Source organism: Piliocolobus tephrosceles, chromosome 5 (genome assembly GCF_002776525.5).
Source record: "Piliocolobus tephrosceles isolate RC106 chromosome 5, ASM277652v3, whole genome shotgun sequence".
In the NCBI taxonomy this organism is placed as follows: domain Eukaryota; kingdom Metazoa; phylum Chordata; class Mammalia; order Primates; family Cercopithecidae; genus Piliocolobus; species Piliocolobus tephrosceles.
The window spans coordinates 33,079,930-33,101,741 of record NC_045438.1 but is presented as its reverse complement, the minus strand read 5'-3'; the positions used below and the strand labels follow the sequence as shown (position 1 = coordinate 33,101,741).

The following is a 21,812-nucleotide window of genomic DNA, read 5'->3' as shown; positions in this document are numbered from 1 at the left end:
TTGCTTGAACCCAGGAGACAGAGGTTGCAGTGAGCCGAGAATGCACCGTTGCATTCCAGCGTGGGCAATAAGAGCGAAACTCTGAGGAAGGAAGGAAGGAAGGAAGGGAGGGAATAATGATAAAAGTCGAGCTAGTGCTGCTATGGTTTAATTAGTTTCATGGAACCTGGAGCCCTCCTGGCTTCCCCATTCCTTCTACCCTTTGGACCTAGTACAGTAGTATGAAATCACTGAGATGAGCTTCCCATGATATATCATCCTCAGGGTTACGGAATCTCAGTGTCTCCTGGAAGGACTAGGCTCAAATAATCTTAGAAAAATGTTTGCCTATAATTCTCATTTAAAGCTTTTAGAGAATTATTTATGTCACTAAGCTTTGGAATACTTTAGCTTTATCATTCATCCATTCAATCATTGAGTGCCTTCTATATGTAAACACTAAGAACGCAGTGGTGAAAAAGACAAGAGTCCCTGCCCTTTTGTAATGTCCATGCTGGCCGGGAATATAGACTTTAGACATGTAATAGCACAATTAGTTATTTAATTGCTGTTGTGATGAGTGCTAGGAAGGGAAAGTACAGGATTTTTTGCCGGTGGGGCTGTGAAAACTTTCCTGAGGAGGTGGCATTTGTGCTTTACTGGTTGATTAGTAGAAATTAATTAGTCCAGAGATTGCAAACTCAAATTCCTTTAAGAGATCAGGCAGGTAACAAAAATGTGTGCATCTGACAGGGGTAAGACAACAAGAAATATTAGAACTAAAGGCCCACTGGAGGGAGTCTATTGGCTTTAAGGCATTCAAATTCAAACTTCAGTCATCTCTTGGCTGGCCAAACAAAAGAAGTGTGCAGCCAAAGACAGCAGAAGGGCTGGCAGTCTGCTGCGATGATTCAGGCAGGAGGACAGCAGGAGCAATGGCCCTGAGGCAGGAAGAAGACCATCTGTTTTGATGAATTAAGAGAGCAACTGCAGGTGACGTCTAGAGCCCTCAGAAGAGAGTGGCTTCCACAGGCAGGTGAGGGGAAAGGAGCCATGTCACTCAAGGCCTCCAGGGCAGGTAAGAACTTTAGTCTTTATCTCAAGTCATCTTGGATGCACTGAAGGGTTTTAAGCGAAAAAGTGAATTAATTAGATCGGCATTTTTGAAAGCTCACTGAGCAGCAATGTTGGAAAAGTTGGAAGCAAATAAATCGATTAGGAAACTGTGATGGCTCCTCATCTCTTCTTCAGTTTTCCACCTACATTATTTACATAACTGCGTTTGTCTTGATGCAGTCTCAACTCTGTATTTCTCATTCCAGAAAACCAAGCTGAATATTTTCCTCTTAGTTCCTGACTCTAAGGAAGGAAGTAGAGTCCAGAGGTCTGTGGCCTGGAATGAAAAGAAGTGAAATGCAAACTCAGTACCCCATACACAGAACCTCCTATCTCCTGGCTACTATTAAGTGCTGCAGTGTCAGCAACGATCATGTAAATTGTAAGTATTATGGGAGCACCGAGAATAGTTCCCAACCTGCTGGAGGTGGGAAGTCACGTAAGGCTTCACCTACAAACCTAAAATCTTGTGGACTTTATCATTTGGCTTAGCATTTTAAAAACCAATTCCTGCTTTGAATAATTCCTAATTAGCTGGGTGTGGCGGCGTGTAAGTTTGTAGTCCCAGCTATTCAGGAGGCAAAGGCAGGAGAGTCACTTGACCCCGGGAGGTGGAGGTTGCAGTGAGCCAAGATCGAGCCACTGCACTTCAGCCCGGGTAACAGAGTGAGACTCCATCTAAAAAAGCAAATAAAATAAAATATTCTTATTGTTTAGAGATTATCTTGTTTAGACTTTTATCAATTAACATAAATGTATACAATTATATTAGTTGTGTGTATAAAAAACTTACATGGTTAGCTTGTCCGCTCTCCTGGGAGCATCATACTTGTTTCTTCAAGAATTAAAGAAAGGGGAAGTGCTGCCCCACAGGCTGACTGTGAGTCAGCAAGTCTCCCTGATGGTTATATAAACATGAAACTTGAAGTTAGGAAAAAATTGAGTAAGCTAGACACATTTGCTTCTCCTTTTAAAAATGGAAATGACAAGCTCTTGCCACTTTCATATGCAGCTGGACATGGTGTATTTGTGTTTCTGAGGTTATTGTACAAGACGAAATGGGTGAGCGATTTGACGTTAAAATCAGCTAATTTTTGTCAACTTATTTATTCACTGGTATATTTAGGCTCAAAATGAATTTCTTCCCTTTTTTTGTCTCCCTATGACTTTGTATAAAACAGGTTCATATGACATTAATCCTACAAATAAACCATTTGGATTAGAAGTCATTTCCTTCGTGAAAATTACCTTTCTTGACATAGTAATCATTACTTTTTATGACGTCTCTAAATCTAGATTCAAAATTCTCTAGGCTGGAAATAAGATTTCATTTTAGAGCTACTTTGTCCTTGATTATTGACACAGAATGTTGTGCGGTTGAGCAAGGCAGAGGCTGTGTGCTGCCATCTCTGTTGAGGAGGGTGACTCCCAGGGCTCTGCATAGTGAACGGGTCACATAGAAGTTTCTTTAGCACAGGAATGTGCATCCATGTTTCCCTGAAGAGCAAAGTAGAATGGCGGATCAGTCCAGAAGTCCATCAAAAAAGATAGGTACCATCATCCTGACTGATTCTTTTTCACAATGTTGCTGTGATGCCTCAGACACAAGCCCAAGCATCTACCAAGCTGCTTCTTCCCTCCAAGTGACAAAAAGAAAAGAAAAGAAAATGACAGTTATCATCAGCCCACTTTTTACCCTGATCTATGTGGTCCTTAGCAACCAGAGTATCTACACTGAGGCACGTTGCAGTGGTTGTCATAACTTTGAAGAAAACAAATCTTCAAAGATCTTTTTTATCTTTTCCAGGAAGATGTGTCAATCCTTTGATGGTAAAAAAGCATTAAAATCCAAAATTGAGAGGCAAAATATATCATATCCCACTAAAAACTCCTTGAGCCAGATAACTGCCAGTATGTACAGTTAGAAGGGTAATAATAGCTAGCGACTGCTATGTGGAATGTGTTAAGACTTCTAAATATATTATTTCATTTAATTCTTGCAACTATAAATAGTAAAAAATAAGGGGACTGATGTTAAACATGTTAGTTTTGCCTGCACTGAAAGCTTAAAAGAATTAATAATGAGATATGGGACTTAGTAAAGTATCTATCATATAAAAAGCATTCGATGTATTCATTTACTCAGAAAAGTATTTGTAAATGAATATCTTAAACGTGTCTTTCAACTGACATTTCTTCTGATATGGCTAGTGAATTGCCTCTAAAGCAAAAAGTAATTGTAGAGAGGTACTAAGTAAGATAAGAGTTCTCCTTCCTAGCTCTTGCAGGCCTATACATTGAATTTGACAAACACATTGTTCCAAAAGTAAGCCATGGGAGCTGGGCATCATGGCATATGCCTATAATCTCAGCTACTCGGGAGGCTGAGGTGGAACGATTCCTTGAGCCCAGGAGTTCGAGGCTGCAGTGAGCCATGATCATGCCACTGCACTCCAGCCTGAGCGAAAGAATAAGACCCTGTCTCTAAAACAAAACAAAACAAAACAAAATAAAACAAAAGTAAGCCATGGGAGACAGATGTGGTAGAATAGGAAAAATTGAAATACTACCTTTGAAGCCTACACTTACCTTCTACTCATGAGTCCAAGCCAGCAGTTGGGCATTTGGGTACAGGAGAGAGGGACAAGAATACTTCCCCCTATAAGAACAAAATGGAATGCTAGAGTCATAGCCCAGTGGGCAGAACTTCAGTCACCCAGACAGTGGATGTGGGTGTACGGCCTTTCAGAATGTGGCTCACCGCAGCCAGGTGTTAGCGGCTCACCACAGGCACAGCAGATCTAACCTAGGGAAGGCCAAGGCTGTCAAGGTATTCCCTGCCCTAAAAAGACTTCCCTCAATGTTTCTCTGAACCTAGGCATCTAAACTGGTAAAGTTCAGACTCCTTAGCTTGACACTGCAGTACTCTTGGGATCTTGTTAAAATGGTGTTGTGAGTTGAATAGTGTGCCCCCAAATGTCATGCCTACCTGGAAGCTTAGAATGTAACCTTATTTGGAAAACAGGTTTTTGCAGATGTAATGAGTTAAGATGATGTCATCCTGGTTTAGGGTGGGCCCTACGTTCGATTTCACTGGCATCCTTAGAAAAAGAAGAAAGGACACACTGAGGTACACGGTTGTACAGGGAGGAAGGCCCTGCAAAGACAAAGGTGAAGACTGAAGTGATGTAGCCACAAGCCAAGGAGTGCCAAGGATTGTCAGGAGCCACCAGAAGCCGTTGGAGGAGATCAGGGTAGATTCCTCTCTAGAGCCCTCACAGGGAGCAAGGCCCTGACCAATGCCTTGATACCAGGCTTTCAGCCTTCCAGCACCGTAATAGAATACATTTCTATTATTTTCAGCCACTTTGTTAAAACAGCCCTAGGAAACTAATACAAATGGTGAAATTCAAACTGGTGTCACTCCTGAGTGACACCAAAGAACTCTCAGGATCTCGCTCTAGAACTTACTTCTCACAGCTCCACATCACAGCCAAACAGCCTTTTTAAGGATCCAGATTCCATATCTTGTCAATCGGTTAAAAAATAATTCATTAAAGAAAGGTCCAGAAAGTGCTCAGCGCTTTCCCACAGGCACTATCCCACCACCTGGAGTGCCCCATCTCCATTCACCTGTCACTACATGTCCAAAGCTCCATCCTTCGGAGCCCGGTGCAGAAGGCATCCCACAGAAGATGATCTGATCCCCCAAATCAGACATCATCTTACTGTCTTCAGAAACCTCCCAGCACTATCTTTGTATTTCACATTGCCAATTTCTACTTTGAATCAGCCGTGTGTGTCTGTAGCTTAATCTGGGAGAGTGATCAGATCTTATACATTTTTATATTGACCACAATACCAGGGATCAGTGCCTTAAATGAAGTTGTTACCTAGTACATGCTATTGCGGTGATCAATGTCTATTTCGCTGGCTTGCCTGTTCCTTGAGAATGAATAAGTAACCATAATCTAATTGTTTACATATATATATACCAGCTTATTAGGGAAGAATGGCAAAAGTGGAGACAGCAGACTTTTATACTACAAAATCTAAATGGAAATACACACAGACACAAACACACACACACACACACACACATCCCAAATACACAGTGCATGTATTTAAATCGATATAAAATATGTCCCTAAATAATATGGCTCTTACTAAAAGGTAACAATACATCTATGTATTATTAACCACAGTACTGCTTTTCTGAAAAATCTCAAAGCAATAAGAGGAATGAGGTGAATAGAAGGTTTGAAGACAGTAATTTCAGACTCCCACTGGAGTGGGCGTGCTGAGAGGCAAGGCAGCCTGATTCCCTCCTGCAGTGGAAACGTATCCATATTACCCTATCATGAAAGTCATTGCGGCATGGCTTCAATCCTGCTCTACTGAGAGCAGCAGAGTGAGAGATCACCAGGAGCCTGCTGCCTACTTCACCCCTGTCCTGGGGCTTCCACGGGAGCCACAGAGGGACTGCCTCCCTCTCTCCCCTGGGCATTTCCTTGCTGGCACAGTCTGCCCTGCCACACTTCTACTTTCTTTTTTTTTTTGTCTTCTTTTTTTTTGAGATGGAGTCTCATTCTGTCGAGGTCAGTGGCGTGATCTCAGCTCACTGCAACCTCTGCCTCCCGGGTTCAAGCAATTCTCCTGCCTCAGCCTCCCGAGTAGCTGGGACTACAGGTGCATGCCACCACACTCGGCTAATTTTTTTTGTATTTTAGTAGAGAAAAGGTTTCACCATGTTGCCCAGGCTGGTCTGGAACTCCTGAGCTCAGGCAATCCACCGGCCTCTGCCTCCCAAAGTGCTGGGATTACAGGCATGAGCCACCACACCCAGCCTGCACTTCTGTTTTCAATGGAGAGAAACATCAAGGCAAAGGGACATTCAGATATAAGTCAGGAGAAACTCACCACATCATCAGCCTAGCTAATCATCATGTCTAACTAGTAGGCTCAATTTATCTGGTTTCTGTGATTCAAATAAAGTTCCTTTTATGATTGTGCAAGATGGATTTTCATTCTGGAAACAACAATTTAGTTGTTGCGGGATGTGTTGTCAAAGTCCACCAGCTTTTGCCCTTGGGAGTGTCGGATGCCCTTGAGAGCTATGTCCTATAGCACAGGTAATGAAGGCTCCTGTAGTTACTCAGAAAGCAGAGCAAACCCTGCTGCTAGGGAGAGGACCAGGGCAGCGTGAGAGCTTTAAAAGCCCCTCAGGTCCTCCTGTTCTACAACTCAACCCACCAATGAAAAAGATTGCCTTCGGAGGGACCTGGGTCAATTGGCCCTGGCTGACGCACAAGCTCATTTTTACCCTGGCTGATGTAGAAGGCTCTGAAGGAGAAATGAACAGACCTTGATTGCTTCGTACAAGGAAAATTTTGCCTATTGCCTAAAGGCCAGAAAGTCAAAGCATACATGGGAACACAGATAATTTAAATGAGATAATCTAAAGTATAAGTCTAATTAAATTAAATAAACCCAATCCCACGCACTTTCATTCTAAAACTCTATATCCATTAAATCCAATTACTTCCCCCGTGGCTTTGGCTTTAAGTGGATGTTAGCAATGATCACATTGGATTCCTGCTCTCTGCCAACCTCCAACAGCTTTCATGGCAAAGGTGCAGTTATTAAGTGATTGCAGCTGCCAAATGCAAGTGCGGCGGTTCCACAGGACAAGGTACAGGGGCAGGCTACAGATAAGGACACCATCTAAATGAATGCCTTTTAAAATAGAGTGCCTTTGTTCTTTTTGCACTCTTATTCCCCTTCTCCCTCACCCTCCAGAAAAGGTATATTCCTTGAGCTCTCCAAGAAGATCACAACTTTCTCTCATAAATTATTTACATTTATCCTCCACCAACATCAGAATCTAGCAATCGAATTCATGCACTCATTAGGTGAAATGGAAGAGAGAGAGAGAGCAGTTATTAGGCAGAAAGTTCTCACTACAGCTCTCCTCGCAGCTGAAGGTGTTCAATGAACTTGCCCTCCATCAAATGGAACCTGGTGGAATCATTATCCGAGGCACTCACTGCCCACAAAAGCCAAACCAGTCTCACCCTTGCCTGCTGTCGCTCTCATGAAAGTTATTAGCTTAGCCGGGTGTGGTGGCGGGTGTCTGTAATCCCAGCTACTCTGGAGGCTGAGGTAGGATAATTGCTTGAACCCAGGAGGCAGAGGTTGCAGTGAGCCGAGATTGCCCCACTGCGCTCCAGCCTGGACAACAGAGTGAGACTCTGTCTCAAAAAATAAAAATAAAAAAATAAACAAGAGAGAGAGAGAGAGAAAGAAAGTTATTAGTTTTATCAAGTTATTAGCTTTATTTTATTAAAGGATACAAACATGTGGCAAGACAGAGGTTTCATTTCAACTGGTTCTGTGGGCATAGATTTGGTGCAGAATGAAGTCCCCCAAATCAATTAAATGTAACCTAACTGCAGATATCACAGCTGATGTTGTTACACTTGTTGGATTTCATGGAGACTAAATCCTGTAAAGCTTTGAGGTTAGAAATTTTGTGAACAAATTGCTTTCTCTAAACAATTTTACTGACTGAATTTCCTGTTGAATTCTGCTAGTGAACAATATGAATATATAAATTTGGGGGCTGGATGCGGTGGTTGATGCCTGTAATCCCAGCACTTTGGAAGGCCGAGGTGGTCAGGAGTTTCAGACCACCCTAGGCAACATGGAGAAACACCATCTCTGCTAAAAATGCAAAAATTAGCCAGGCGTGGTGATGGGCACCTGTATTCCCAGCTACTCAGGAGGCTGAGGCAGGAGAATCACTTGAACCTGGGAGGGGGAAATCACAGTGAGCCAAGATCACACCACTGCACTCCAGGCTGGGCAACAGAGCTAGACTTTGTCTCAAAAAAAAAAAAAAAAAAAAAAAAAAAAAAAGGTGTGTGTGTGGGAATTGTTATTACTGTGTCACCATAGTGTGATAGAAAAATCTGGAATTTTACTCGTGTCACCTAAGTTGTGGAATATAGTCAAATCTCCCAAAAATCTCAAGACAAGAATAATGCCTGCACAAGCTATTCAACTAGTAGGATACTGTCAAATCAAATAGTTTTGTTTGTTGATGGTGGTGGATGGTTTTGATAGAATCGACTTTAATAAGTCTTACATCATAAAGCAAATGGTGGTTCTCACCTTTGGCTACACTTTGAATCACCTAGGAGATTTGAAAAATATGATGCCCTGGCCCCACCCCAGACCGATTAATTTGAACTCTCTCTAGGGATGGGGTCTGGGGGTTGGAATTTCTCGAAGGTCCCCAGATGACTATAATATTCAGCCTGGGTTAAAAACTACCAGTCTGTAGCCTGAAATGCAAATTTAAGCGGGGTTATATGTGAAAAACAGGAAAAAAAGCATCATTAACTGAACTGACCTCTATCTTAGGTACTTCAAATAAATTCCTAGATATCCAAGTCCCCAAATCAATATTTTTGGGAACAAAAAGAGAGCAAATGCATGTTATTTGTGCAGACTACGTGGTGGCAGAGAAAACTCTTTATAGAGCTAAGTGAGGCCTTCTGTTCCAAGAAGACAATAGGCATTCCCTTATTCAGTTTTCTCCTTCCAATGTTTATTAGAGCTCAATTGATCAGTGGGAATTAGCAGACTCTGGTGAAGTGGTTAAGACCATCCCTTGACTTGAGATGGCTCCATTTGGAGAAGCTCCACCATTTTGGGCAAGGTCATAGTTACAAATGAGGGCTTCATCTGCTTCCAAGAAAGGGTTAAATAGCATCCACAGGATTTAGCTGAGGAGTTGCTGTTATTTCATATTTTAAGAGAACTCCTTTTAAAATTAATCTTATTAATCACTACAGTTATAAAAGTTGATTTTGAGAAATGATAAGACAACTAAAAGTTTAAGTAATATTATTGATGTATGTGTAGCATCTCATTGTAATAGTATACTCAGCCCTCCACATCCAGAAGTTTGGCATCCAAAGATTCAACCAACTACAGATCGAAAATATTTTAAAAACAATAACAACAACAATAAAAAGTAACAATACAACAAAAAATACAAATAAAAAATATGAAAACTATTTACATAGCACATTATATTAGGTATAATCTAGAGACTATTTACAGTGTATGGGAGGGTGGTGTACCGTTTATGCAAATACTATGCCATTTTATATAAGGGACTTGAGTATCTGCAGATTTTGGTTTGGGAGGGAGCCCTAGAACTAATTTCCTCACTGATACTAAGGGACTACTATATTTTCTTGAGCAATTCCAACTTTACTATATGGCACTCTCAGATAGAGAATAGGCCCTATTCAGGCCCAAACTCCAAAAGGCATTGACTATTTAACTCTAGGGTGCATCAGAATCACCTGTTGAATTTGAAGCTGCATTTTAGAGGCGTACCCCAGGTATCCTTGATGGAGTAGACAGTCCTCAGATTCCTGTTTTAGAAACCCATAAAGGAACTTTGGGCATTTTGAGCACAAGGGCAATGACTATAGTATCAATTACCTCTGTAAATGATCTCCTAAAAATGAATAGAATTATTTGTCAGGAATTTATTATTAATATTAATAACATGGTCAGGTGCAGTGGCTCACACCTGGGAGGCCAGCACTTTGGGAGGCCAAGGTGGGTAGATCACCTGAGGTCAGGAGTTTGAGACCAGCCTGACCAACTTGGTGAAACCCCATCTATACTAAAATAGTAATAACAATAATAATAATACGTTTCTGAGGTATCATAACCCAGTTTAAGTCTCCAAGAAAACAGTAGGAAAACCATTATCTTTAACCGAGGAATGCCTATAAGGCCCTTCCTTCATTACTATAAGTCCCTTTCTGTGTTGCCCATCTCCCCATCAATCCCCCAATCAATCGTTCCATGTCTGCCTCCTTTGGCTATTGGATAAGAAATTTTAACAATATGCGGTATCATTAGAGTTTTCCTTTAACTGTTTCATTAACTCATATATGAGTCACAAACATATTGTTAGACATTTTATAATTTGCATTCAAAAACCCATGTCTACATATATAGTCGTTTCATGGAGTTTTTTTTTTTTTTTAATTATTATCATGGTTGCCTTGAAGTGTTGCTTTTGTGGAGCCAAGTAGAGTGTATTTTCTGATGGCTTGAACATACAGACACTAATACAAATGTTTGTGCATTGACTGCTTGTCAGGTTAGAGATTTGACTAAATGTTTCATCTGATATTTAAAGGGACTCTATAGACCAGGAACTGCAGAAGTTCAGGACCTGATTGTAGAAAAGATCAGGAGGTGAAGAAAAGTTCATGGTGATAAAGAAAGAAGTTACTTATGAAGTCAAGAGACCTAAACAGGATGCTAAGGGTGCTCCAGAAACCAAAAAGGCTGTTTTTCCTAACAAAGAGGAAATAAAATGGGGTCCATGAAAGCCACTCAGGGGTCACTAGCAGGACAGGAGGAAGCCTATTTCCCTCAGCACATCCCTGATAAGTGGATCTGAGGGAAATAGGTTTGGAAGACCAAGAAATAAAGAAAGAGTTGAGCTACAGAGAGAGAGAGAGATGTGAGGGAAAGGGAGAGAGAGAGAAGGATAGTTGGTAGATAAAATAAAGATTCTAGAGCGAGACAGCTAAACCGATTATGTTTTACACTGGACACTAACAGTCATATGATGCAGGAACTTGAAATAAGGCATGAAAAGCTTAAGCAATTTGCCCAAGGTCCTACTGAGCCCCAATTCTAATAAGCCAGGCAATCTGACTCCCAAGATTACTTGCTTAGCCACTCTGCTTTAGGACTGAGGAAAAGATAGCTCGCAGAGCAGGAACGCACTATTATATGACCTATTATGGTACTCCTGCTATCAGACTTATCATCATACCAGGCCACAGATAAATGGAGAGGATTTAAAAATAGTGATAGGCTAGTTCTTAAAAAATGTACAGATTGGTAGGATCTAGTAGCCATTAATTAAACAAACAAAATAAAACAAAACAAAAAGCCTTCTTCCTGCATCCCAATAATTTTAAATAAGGGAACAGGCCAAGATGGTGGCTCACACCTGTAGTGCCAACACTTTGGGAAGCTGAGGTGGGTGGATCGCTTGAGTTCAGGAGTTGGAGACCAGCCTGGGCAACATGGCAAAACTTTGTTTCTACAAAAAATACCAAAAAAAATAGTAGCTGGGCATGGTGGTCCATACGTGCAAGGTTACCTGAGCCTGGGAGGTGGAGGTTGCAGTGAGCCAAGATCTCACCACTGCACTCCAGCCTGGGCAACAGAGTGAGACCTTGTCTTAAAAAATAAAATAATAAGGGAATAGATATCAAACCATGAAGTGATGATGCTTTGTTTACCCAGACATCATCAAGACAGTTAAAACTGGACAGTTAAACATTTATCATATTCTATGACAAATGAATACTAACAGAGCATGTTTGTTTATTCTAAATCAGTAAACCATGGAGCTGATTTACGTGACTTTTTTTCTTGACATTTTATTATAGAAATTTTCAAATATACAGCAAGTCTAAAATAATTTTTCATCAAACCTCTGGTATATTCAGCACCTAGGTTTCCAATGTTGATTTATCCAGCACAGACCTTGGGAACAGCATGATTGATCCTCAGCTTCACCTCTGAGTCATCTCACTGTGCCCAGCGTGATGCTTGTTATTAGTTGAGTCATTTGGATGGATGCTGACAATTTACTATGCCTTAGGCAGAGAGGTAAGTGATGAGCAACTGATCAAGTACAGAATCCAGAGAAACAAAACAAAGAATCCTTTGAATGCTGTGCATGTTATTACTAGTAAGCTCTCTATACATACTTATGATCAACAATCACCTGGTGGTACAAGTTTTGAAAAGAGGTCAAGGTTATAACATTTGCACATCAGGCTAAAATTTCTTAGAACTCTTTTTCTCCCTTTCACTCTTCTCTTGCTTTTAGGTCACACTGGGGAATGGAATGGAACTTACATGGTGGATAAAGGCATATTAGCTTACACAGGTACTGGCCAAATAATCCCAGTGCACTTGAACTTTTATCCCAATAATACTGTATTAGTCCATTCTGACACTGCTATAAAAAAAATGTCTGACACTGGGTAATTTATAAAGAAAAGAGGTTTAATTGGCTCATGTTTCCACAGGCTGTATAGGAAGCACGGCAGCATCTTCTTGGCTTCTGGGGAGGCCTCAGGAAACTTACAATCATGGTGGAAAGTAAACGGGGAGTCAGCACTTCATATGGCTGGAGAAAAAGAAAGAGAGAGCAGAGGGGAGGTGCCACACACTCTTAAACAACCAGATCTCACGAGAACTCTGTCATAAGAACAGCATCAAAAGGAGAAATCTGCTCCCTCAATTCAATCATCTCCCACCAAGCCCCACCTCCAACACTGGGGATTACAATTTGACATGAGATTTGGGTGGGGACACAGATCCAAACCATATCAAATATTCCCCGCTTGCAGCAGCCATTTGAGCATAGAAGCCATATTTATAGACATCTCAACCTCCTCTTTGGAGGTTGACATGATCAACCTCACTGAGATGCTTGATGTATTGCCAGGATGACACACACTATTGGCCACAGTTCCGAGAGCCATTTCCTGTCATTCAGTGTGATTATTGGCTAGGTGTAGATAAGGATTGTTATAAGTTGAATTGTGCCCCCCCTCACCAAAAATATGTGTTCAAGTCCTAACCCCTCATTCCTTAGAATGTGGCCTTATTTGGAAATAGAGTCTTTGTAGATTTAAACAAGTTAAGATGAGGTCAATTAAGTGGATTCTAATCCGATATGACTGGTGTCCTTATAAAAAGGGGAAATTGGGATCCAAACGCAGACCAGCAGATAAGGAGAATGCCATGGGAAGGTAAAGGCGGAGATCGGGAGATGCGTCGGCAACTATCAGAAGCTAGGAGAGGCTTAGAACAGATTCTCCCTTACAGCCTCCAAATGAACCAACCCAGCTGACACCTCGATCTCAGATTTCTAGCTTCCAGAACTGTGAATCGATATATTTTTCTTGTTTAAACCACCCAATCTGTGGTACTTTTTTGTTGTTGTTATAGCAGCCCTAGCAAACAAATATGGGGATGTTGGCAGGAGCTCAAAGAAAATCACCTTTGAGGATATCACATATGAGGCTAAAAGCAGCAGTGAGGAAAAGAATCAATTAGAGAAAATCTAATTGTACAAATTTCCTTCCAACTGATGAATCAGCATTCTCAAGATCATGTTTAGAATGAAAAATATTAAAAATATATTTTAAAGTGAGTTTTAGAGACCATATGTAATGAGTGTTTTTTTTTTTAACCTCTTTAGCATTTGAATGTGGCTTATTTCTGTTTTAGCTGAACAGGTGAATATGCAGTGTTTTCTCATAAGGAGAAAAGACTAAGTCCCGTGAAGTACAGATGTGTAATGGGCAAGTAGATCTGAGTAAGACATTCTGCATTCTTCCAGCTCAGCATTGTCACTATTTCTTTCTTATGGTGTACACATTAGCATTAGCAGGAAGTAAGGTGCTAGATGTTTTAAAATAGATAATTCTTCACCAAAAAGCTTCAGATTATAGTAGAATTGAATTTCCAGATTTTCCTACCTCTGCACCTAGAAATCAGGTAAAACAGAACAATTCTAATGGCTGGTGCTTCAGAACTGGAAGGCCCTGAGGTCTTTAGTTACTACCATTACAGAGGAATCAGAGTCCCTCTAGAATGGCCCAGATAGTTCAGGTTCTTTCTTCATTCTTTTGGCTAAAACTGTATTTGCTGTTTAGTCTCTGTCCCCCTCCTATGTCTTGTGTGCCCCAGCCGTTAAATACTGGAACTTCATTCAAAGTCATCTAGCTCATGAAACAGCTCTAATTCCACAGGATGCCCTAAGATAACCAGATTTTGACCGTGGAGAGCCAGTAGTGGAGCCGGGAGCAGGTTACTACAGGCACTAATGTTGTCCTAGCAGCCATCACAAAGAAGATGTGTCCTGGGAAAGTCAGAGCCGGTCCTGAGAGCCAAGACTGCATCACACACATTAAGGGAGACACTCCTGCAAACCCCTTCATCCCCAAATGTTACATAAACTGGGTCGGAATTTGCTGAGATTCTGTTGAGTTTTCTACAACAGTGAAGAAAATTTCAATAATTGATAATTGATAATTTCAATGATTATTTGCCTGTATGTCTTTTTCTTTTTCTTTTTTTTTTTTTTTTAAGACAGCGTCTCTTGCTCTGTTGCCCAGGCTAGAGTGCAGTGGTCCAATCACAACTGACTGTAACCTCAGGCAATCCTCTCACCTCAGCCTCCTGAGCAGCTAGGGCTACAGGTGCATGCTAGCATGCCTGGTCAACATTTTAAATTTTATTTTATTTTTTTAGAGACGGGATCTCACTATGTTGCCCAGGCTGGTCTTGAACTCCTGACCTCAAGCAATTCTCCCTCCTTGGCCTTCCAAAGTGCTGGAACTATAGGCATGAGCCACTGTACCCAAACTGTGTCTATTTTGAGTGAATATAAAATTATATTTCATGGCTGGGCTCAGTGGTTCATGCCTGTAATCCCAGCACTTTGGGAAGCTAAGGCAGGCAGATCACTTGGGGTCAGGAGTTTGAGACCAGCCTGGCCAACATGGAAACCCCATCTCTAGTAAAATAGAAAAGTTAGCTGGGTGTGGTGGTGTGCACCTGTAATCCCAGCTACTCGGGAGGCTGAGGCACAAGAATTGCTTGAACCTGGGAGACAGAGGTTGCAGTGAGCTGAGATTGCACCACCACACTCCAGCCTGGGTAACAGAGCGAGACTCCCTCTAAATAAATAAATAAATAAATAAATATTATATATATATATATATATATATATATATATATATGTTTTATTTATGTGTGTGTATGCACATATTTTATCTTTAAAAATAAAAATAAGCTCAACATTTTGCTTTTGATTGTCATATGATTGTTACCAACAGATATTTACTAAGCCATGTGCTCAGCACAAGCCTAGGTATGGTGGAAGATACAAAAGAAAACTAAAGAACAATCTCTGCCCCAGAAGGATATTCACACTAATTGATTAGACAAAACGAATTCTCTTGTCACACTCAAAGTCAAATTATTGCCAGAAGCTATGACAAGTACTGTATAGAAGTATTTAGCTATAGGTAGACTGGAAGCCAAAAGAAAGAAGTTGGCCTGACTTCAACAGAGAGTACGAGTTCTACCCAGGACATCAGATGTGAGCTGTCTTAAAAGAGAAAATTATAAAGATAGGCTGAAGGAAGATTACATTGTGCAGAATACGGAAATGAAGACATGGAAATGAGACTGGGCACCGTCTGTGCTGGGAGGATTAATCTATCAGATCTGAGAAGGCTCCAGATCTGGATGGAGGCAAGAGGGAACAGGTGTCTCACAGACAGACGTTTGTCTCTTTCTTTTATTCTTCACGTTCTTTGTTTCCTTCAACAAATATGATTGAAGGCTTGTTAAGTGCCTGGCACTTTTCTAGGTACTGGGGAGAGTAGACAACATCCTCTCTCTTACAGCCTACGTTCTGGCCAGGTAGACAAACAATGACAAATATATAATGTTGGACAGTGGTAAACGCTACGAAGAAGTTAATCAGGTTAAGGTGATGGAGATAGGATCTGCTCTTTTATAGACAGGATAGTGAGAAATGGCCCTTCAAAAGAAGAGATGTTCAGTGAGAAGAAAATGAGGAAGCAAAGATAGTCAAGAATCTAAAGGAAAAGTATGTTAGTCAGGGGAAATAATATAGAAAAAGAACATAATATAGAAGAGAACTTCTGTGTTTAGGGAACAACAGCAAGTCCAGTGTAACTAGAGTTGAGTGAGCCGGACAGAGGAAGTAAGAGATGAAGTCAGAGAAACTGACAGGGGCCTGATCATGCAGGAGTTTGGAATTTTTTCTGAGTATGATGTGAAACCATTAGAGGGTGTTATTTGTTTCACAAGTTTATTTTTATTTTTGTTGAGACGGAGTTTTGCTGTTGTCACCCAGACTGGAGTGCAATGGCGCAATCTTGGCTCACCGCAACCTCTGTCTTCCAGGTTCAAGCGATTCTCCTACCTCAGCCTCCCCAGTAGCTGGGATTACAAGCACCCATCATCGTGCCTGACTAATTTTTGTATTTTTAGTAGAGACGGAGTTTCACCATGTTGATCAGGCTGGTCTCGACCTACTGACCTCAAATGATCCACCCACCTCGGCCTCCCAAAGTGCTGGGATTACAGGCATAAGCCACCATGCCTGGCCTGTTTTACAATTTTAAAAAGATTGCTCTAGCTGCTTATCCAAATAATTTATTTCAAGTTACAAGATATCAGTTTGGAGGTTTTTTTCAATATTCTGGGTGAGAGGTGATGGATTCTGGCACTAGGGTAGCAGAGGTGTAGGTGGTTGACTGAAGTCAAGGTAATTTAAAAAGTCAACAGGAGTTGTTTATAAATTGGATGAGGAGCATGATGAGGAAAAGACAAGAGTCAAGGATAACAACTAAGTTTGCGGTTGAGCAACTAGGTGAATAGTGGTGGCATTTACTGAAATGAGAAAGCCTGAAGGAGAAGCAGACCCAAGATAATGGAATTAGGGTTTATTTTGGAAAGAAAGGCTCTAGAAGCTTTCCTGTATTCATGGAAAACTCCACCCAAGATGCATTTAAAAGGACCAGCACTAGCAAACAGACAGGCTACCCCAAGAGACTGGAGCCATGTCCCAAAACTTTCAAGTCTTCTCATTAGCTCCTCCAAGCTTTTTATTTTTTGCTGCTTCTAAATTGCTAAAAGTGGGTAATTATTTGCAAAAGTTAAAGAGCATCCCAAGAACAAGAATTACTACTCCATACACCAAACTCTGAACTACTCATCCACTGGACTATAAACTACATTACCTAAGCATGAGGCTTATACTGAGTAATCTACAAAACAGTAGAGTCTATTCTTTACAGACTCTCATATGCATTCATCTTATTTAATCATCACAAGAATCCAGTGTGAATACACAGATGGAGAAACTGAGGTCAGGGAGTTAAGTCACTGTCTCAAATTCACATAGACCCACAGGTAGATATCCTGTGGAGCTAATGAAAGTTAAACATCAGGACTGTCTTCTTGCATGGGCTTCTTCTAAGATCCTGGAAAGGGAAGAGGCCCACCAATGTGTTCATATCGTCATAAGTTTCTATAAAAACTGAAAGAGTGAGACATTCTATTCTCAATTTATGATTAAATCACAATTGGTAAATATTACTTTCCTTTCTACTCCAATGTCCCCCTCATCAGATTTCTCTTCATGTTGATGGCCTTGAGAATTTTAAGGATCCAGCCAATTAAGTGTTAATTTGAAGGTAATACAGTTTTATAAGATCCATTTAAGTGGCCCAAAGTCACTTATATGTATCGTTACAAAATTGTAAGCCTTTCTTGTATAGGGCTGGCTTTGAAGAATGTACTTCCCAATACTCTATCCACTCTGACCCTTTCTGTGCCAACTCCTCTGGCTTCTACACAAGACTGTAGGGCTACAGGTAGTCCTATAGCATCTGGCACCAGAAATGTAAGGATATGGGTAGTGAGAAAGAAACAAGGTTTTACTGACTTCTCATTCCATGCCATTTCCTATAAAAAAAAAAAAAAAAAAACCACGCACACACATTACCAAATCGTTATCTTCTGAAGAGGCATTGAGGAGTATGCAGCCAAAAATGTCAGGAAAGAGTATTATAGAAGTGTGTCACCGGGCGCAGCGGCTCATGCCTGTAATTCCAGCACTTTGGGAGGCTGCGGTGGGTGGCTCACTTGAGGTCAGGAGTTCAAAACCAGCCTGGCCAACATGGTGAAACCCTGTCTCTACTAAAAATACAAAAATTAGCAGGGTGTGGTGGCACATACTTATAATCCCAGCTACTCGGGAGGCTGAGGTGGGAGGATCGCTTGAATCCAGGAGGCAGAGGTTGCAGTGAGCCGAGATAGCACTACTGCATTCTAGCCTGGGTGACAAGAGCGAAACCCATATCAAAAATAAATAAATTAATTAATTAATAATAATAAATATAAATATAAAAAAAGAAGTATGTCAGGCAGTTGCCTAATAAAAGTGTTGTTATTTTTATGAATTTTGTGATATATATGCCATTTGCCACCTTTAAAAAAATTGTATTTATTTTCTCATTTTAGATAGATATTCCATTTCAAATCTAATTTTGTATTTCTAATTTATATTCTTTTTCTTAAAGAAGACCTTCCCCAAGTGGTATAAGCCCTCACAATACTTGCAAAGAAACGAAGTATTCTACCTCCTACTTGGACAAACTTTGCAGCCTTTCAGATCTACCCAGTCCATTTATACCACGTTAGAACCAGAAATTACAGTGAAGAATCTGAGTGGTAATTTCCACTAAGAGTAGGCCTTTTCTTTTTCTTAATGATTTATCCATGTTGAACATTTTGATGCCATTAAAAGATTGAGAAATTCTCCCTTCCCTACCCACAAGCCACCATCCCAGTAGTTTTCCCTTTCACAAACGCCTCTTCATATCCTGATTCTGGCCTGGACTTGAAGCAAAGGTACCTGAGTCCAGCCAGAAACACTGTTATTACAATAGTTTTGGCCTAATAGGGGCAGGAAATACCAATAGCCTTATGTGAGCTCTTCCCCAATGGAGAGCCAACCTAAATGCATACACTTAGTGCCCTTGCATAATTCAGACGATGCTCAGATAAGAGCTGGACATTTGGAAACACTTTTCCTCCTAAGCGTCTGAGGTCACTGGGCAGATAAGGAATTCTCATGATGAAATTATGAAATAAGAGACTGTAGTAACATTCTTTTAACTGTGAGTCCCTGAAGAACAATACCACAAATAGCATTTCTCCTAGGAATTTTGTTCCAAATACTGACTTCGTCAAACATAAAGAAAAAAATTAAGGTATTCAGCAAAAACAGAAAAGATTCAGGTCTTCTTACTTAAGAAAAAGCATCAGATTTATTATCCAGTCCTTACATAATTATGTTTACTTCAGTCCCTGTCTCCCAAGTAAAACAAAATAGAGTTCCTTTATCTGGTGAATTATAAAGAAGAAATCAAAAAAGGGAGAGAAAGAGAGAGAAATTACCCATGCAAACTACCCGATCCCCCCTCAAAGACCATGAGCCGATTCATAAAGTACATACAACATCCCACAGTACTATGCACCTTTCTTTCAGTCGACCATGTTAATGACAAACTGAAGTCCCCAGTATCTGTGTTATAAAGTCTGAAACTTAATCCTGCTTTTCAACATTACTTTAAATACCCGACGACGCAGGTGTTTATGATAAGCTCCCTCTTACTTCCACCTTAGGCAATTTTGAAATCTTGATTGTCGTTTGCACTATTTGACATAGTTGTTCTGTAGTTCTGTTTACTATACTAGTAAATATCATTCTGGTGAAACAAACATTTCAGCATTTGAATTGGCCTTGTTGTGACCCGCCTAATGAGTCACGCTGGGTTCCCAGCATTGACACATGGCTATTTCCCGCATTAATTGGTGAACCCTGTTTACACGGACTCAAGTACATGCCTGGGCTGGGCTGTTGGAACTGCTTCAGGGAACAGCACTAAGGCAAGGCCTGTAGGTAGTTTAGACTCCCTCCTAGAAGTCTAAGGTGGTAGTCGGGGGAGGGAGTATGGTATGGGATTTTCAAAAACACTCCCTCCACAGGAAGCCAGTGCCTTTTCTCCTGGTATGATTAGTTCTGAGTATAATTCCATGACTTCTACTTGCTTAACTCCCAAATATTTTGGAGTTGATGTATCTACCATTGGGGATGGTCACAGAGCAGACAGTGGGATTGGCCGGAGGGATGCCTGGTGACCGAAGGTGGCCCAGCTATTGTCCATCTCCTGCAAAGTTCCTTGTACAGAGTAAGAACCCAGCTCCATGTCTGTGAATAGATGATTGATTGAATAAATGAAAGAACACACTAAGGAATGAGCAGAAATAGAATAAGGAGTTAAACTTCATGGGCAATGAGGCCCTACCAATTCCAGAGGCTCACTTAGACAAGAGCCTGCTAATCCTAATGGCATCTTGGTGTCTGATCAGCCCCCACCAAAACAACCCGGGTCAGAAGCAAAGAAGAACATTTCTCTTCTTAATTATATTATGGTTATATCAACACGACTATCATTGACCATCAGTTCTACTGAACATTATATGATTCATTTCATAATTTATGGCCCCTGGCTGCTATTCCTCCACCTTCCCACTATCTACCTTTTATCCTTTTGACGATTCATTTCAATCTCCTTCCAAGTTAAAAAGGTTAAGGAGGGGTTTTTAAACCAGTTTTTATCTTCATTAGAAACCCTTATGAAAATGAGACCAGGAAATGGGGGGGTAGGGAAAGGCAGTGGTAAAGAAAAGAGGTTGTAAAGCAATTTTGATGTAGCTGTGAATTTCAGGTTGTCATAGGGCAACTTCTCTCTAGATGCCAAGTTAATTTAAAATATAAGTGGCCAGACATGGTGGCTCACACCTGAACTCCCAGCAATTTGGGAGGCAGAAGAATACTTGAGCTCAGGAGTTCAAGACCAGCTTAGGTAACATGGCAAAAACTTGTCTCTACAAAAAATACAAAAATTAGCCAGCCGTAGTGTCATGCACCTGTAGTCCCAGCTACTCTGGGAGGCTGAGATAGAAGGATTGCTTGAGCCTGGGAGGCAGAGGTTGCACTGAGCCATGATTGCGCCACTGTGCTCCTGCCTGGGCAACAGAGCAAGACACTGTTTCAAAAAAAAAAGAAAGAAAAGAAAAAGGAAAATAGAAGAAGTAAGGAATATACAATTCAATTATCTTCTTTAATAAACCTAGAGTTTATCCGTCAGTCAGGCTCAACTTGGTTATAATCTCAATCCTACTAAACCTGTTGGTGGGATGGGGTGGGGGGATGATAGGAGGCAAATGGAACTCACTTTATTACAAATGAATAACAAAACCACACCAAAGGGGTGAGGAAGAAAAGAATTAACCTGAATTAGGAAATAGAATTCTGTCTATATACTAAATGGTTAAAGACAAAAGAACTGTACCTAAACATTATACTCGGTCGGGCGTGGTGGCTCATGCCTGTAATCCCAGCACTTTGGGAGGCTGAGGTGGGCAAATCACCTAGGGTTAGGAGTTTGAGACCATCCTGACCAACATGAGGAAACTCCGTCTGTACTAAAAAATACAAAATTAGCTGGGTGTGGTAGGGGGGCGCCTGTAATCCCAGCTACTTGGGAGGCTGAGGCAGGAGAATCACTTGAACCTGGGAGGCAGAGGTTACAGTGAGCTGAGATTGAGACATTGCACTCCAGCCTGATGACAAAAGTGAAACTCTGTCTCAAAAACTAACTAACTAAATAAATATTATACTCAAGTAAATTTGTGTCTTTCACGGGTATGAGTTAGCAGTTCTGAAACTATTTTATGTGTATAGTAGGATTGAACAAAAGTAAACCTGTTGTAGATAAAGAAGACCAGGTTTCTCACTATGAGAGAAAGGAGTTACAAATTAGGAAAGAGGATAAGAGGCTAGAATGAACCCTGTAGATCAGAAACAGGTATCAGGATCAGGATGAACTGGTGGATTTTAGTATGTGTGAGTATACACAGATGGACTATTGTAGCAGTGATGACCTACGGCCCAACTCCCTTACTCC

The 21,812-nt window shown here is 40.9% G+C and overlaps 2 long non-coding RNA genes across 2 annotated transcripts; one reads left to right on the top strand and one right to left on the bottom strand.

The window, feature by feature from the left end:
- Nucleotides 1-524: 524 nt before the first annotated feature.
- On the bottom strand, nucleotides 525-1,994 carry LOC111554973. The gene is made up of 2 exons (XR_002735378.2): nucleotides 1,889-1,994; nucleotides 525-1,372 (listed from the first exon to the last, which is right to left on the bottom strand). It is a non-coding gene; the product is annotated as an uncharacterized LOC111554973 (long non-coding RNA).
- Nucleotides 841-14,266, top strand: LOC111554974. Its single transcript, XR_002735379.2, has 3 exons — nucleotides 841-1,477; nucleotides 11,661-11,823; nucleotides 13,983-14,266. It is a non-coding gene; the product is annotated as an uncharacterized LOC111554974 (long non-coding RNA).
- Nucleotides 14,267-21,812: the final 7,546 nt, after the last annotated feature.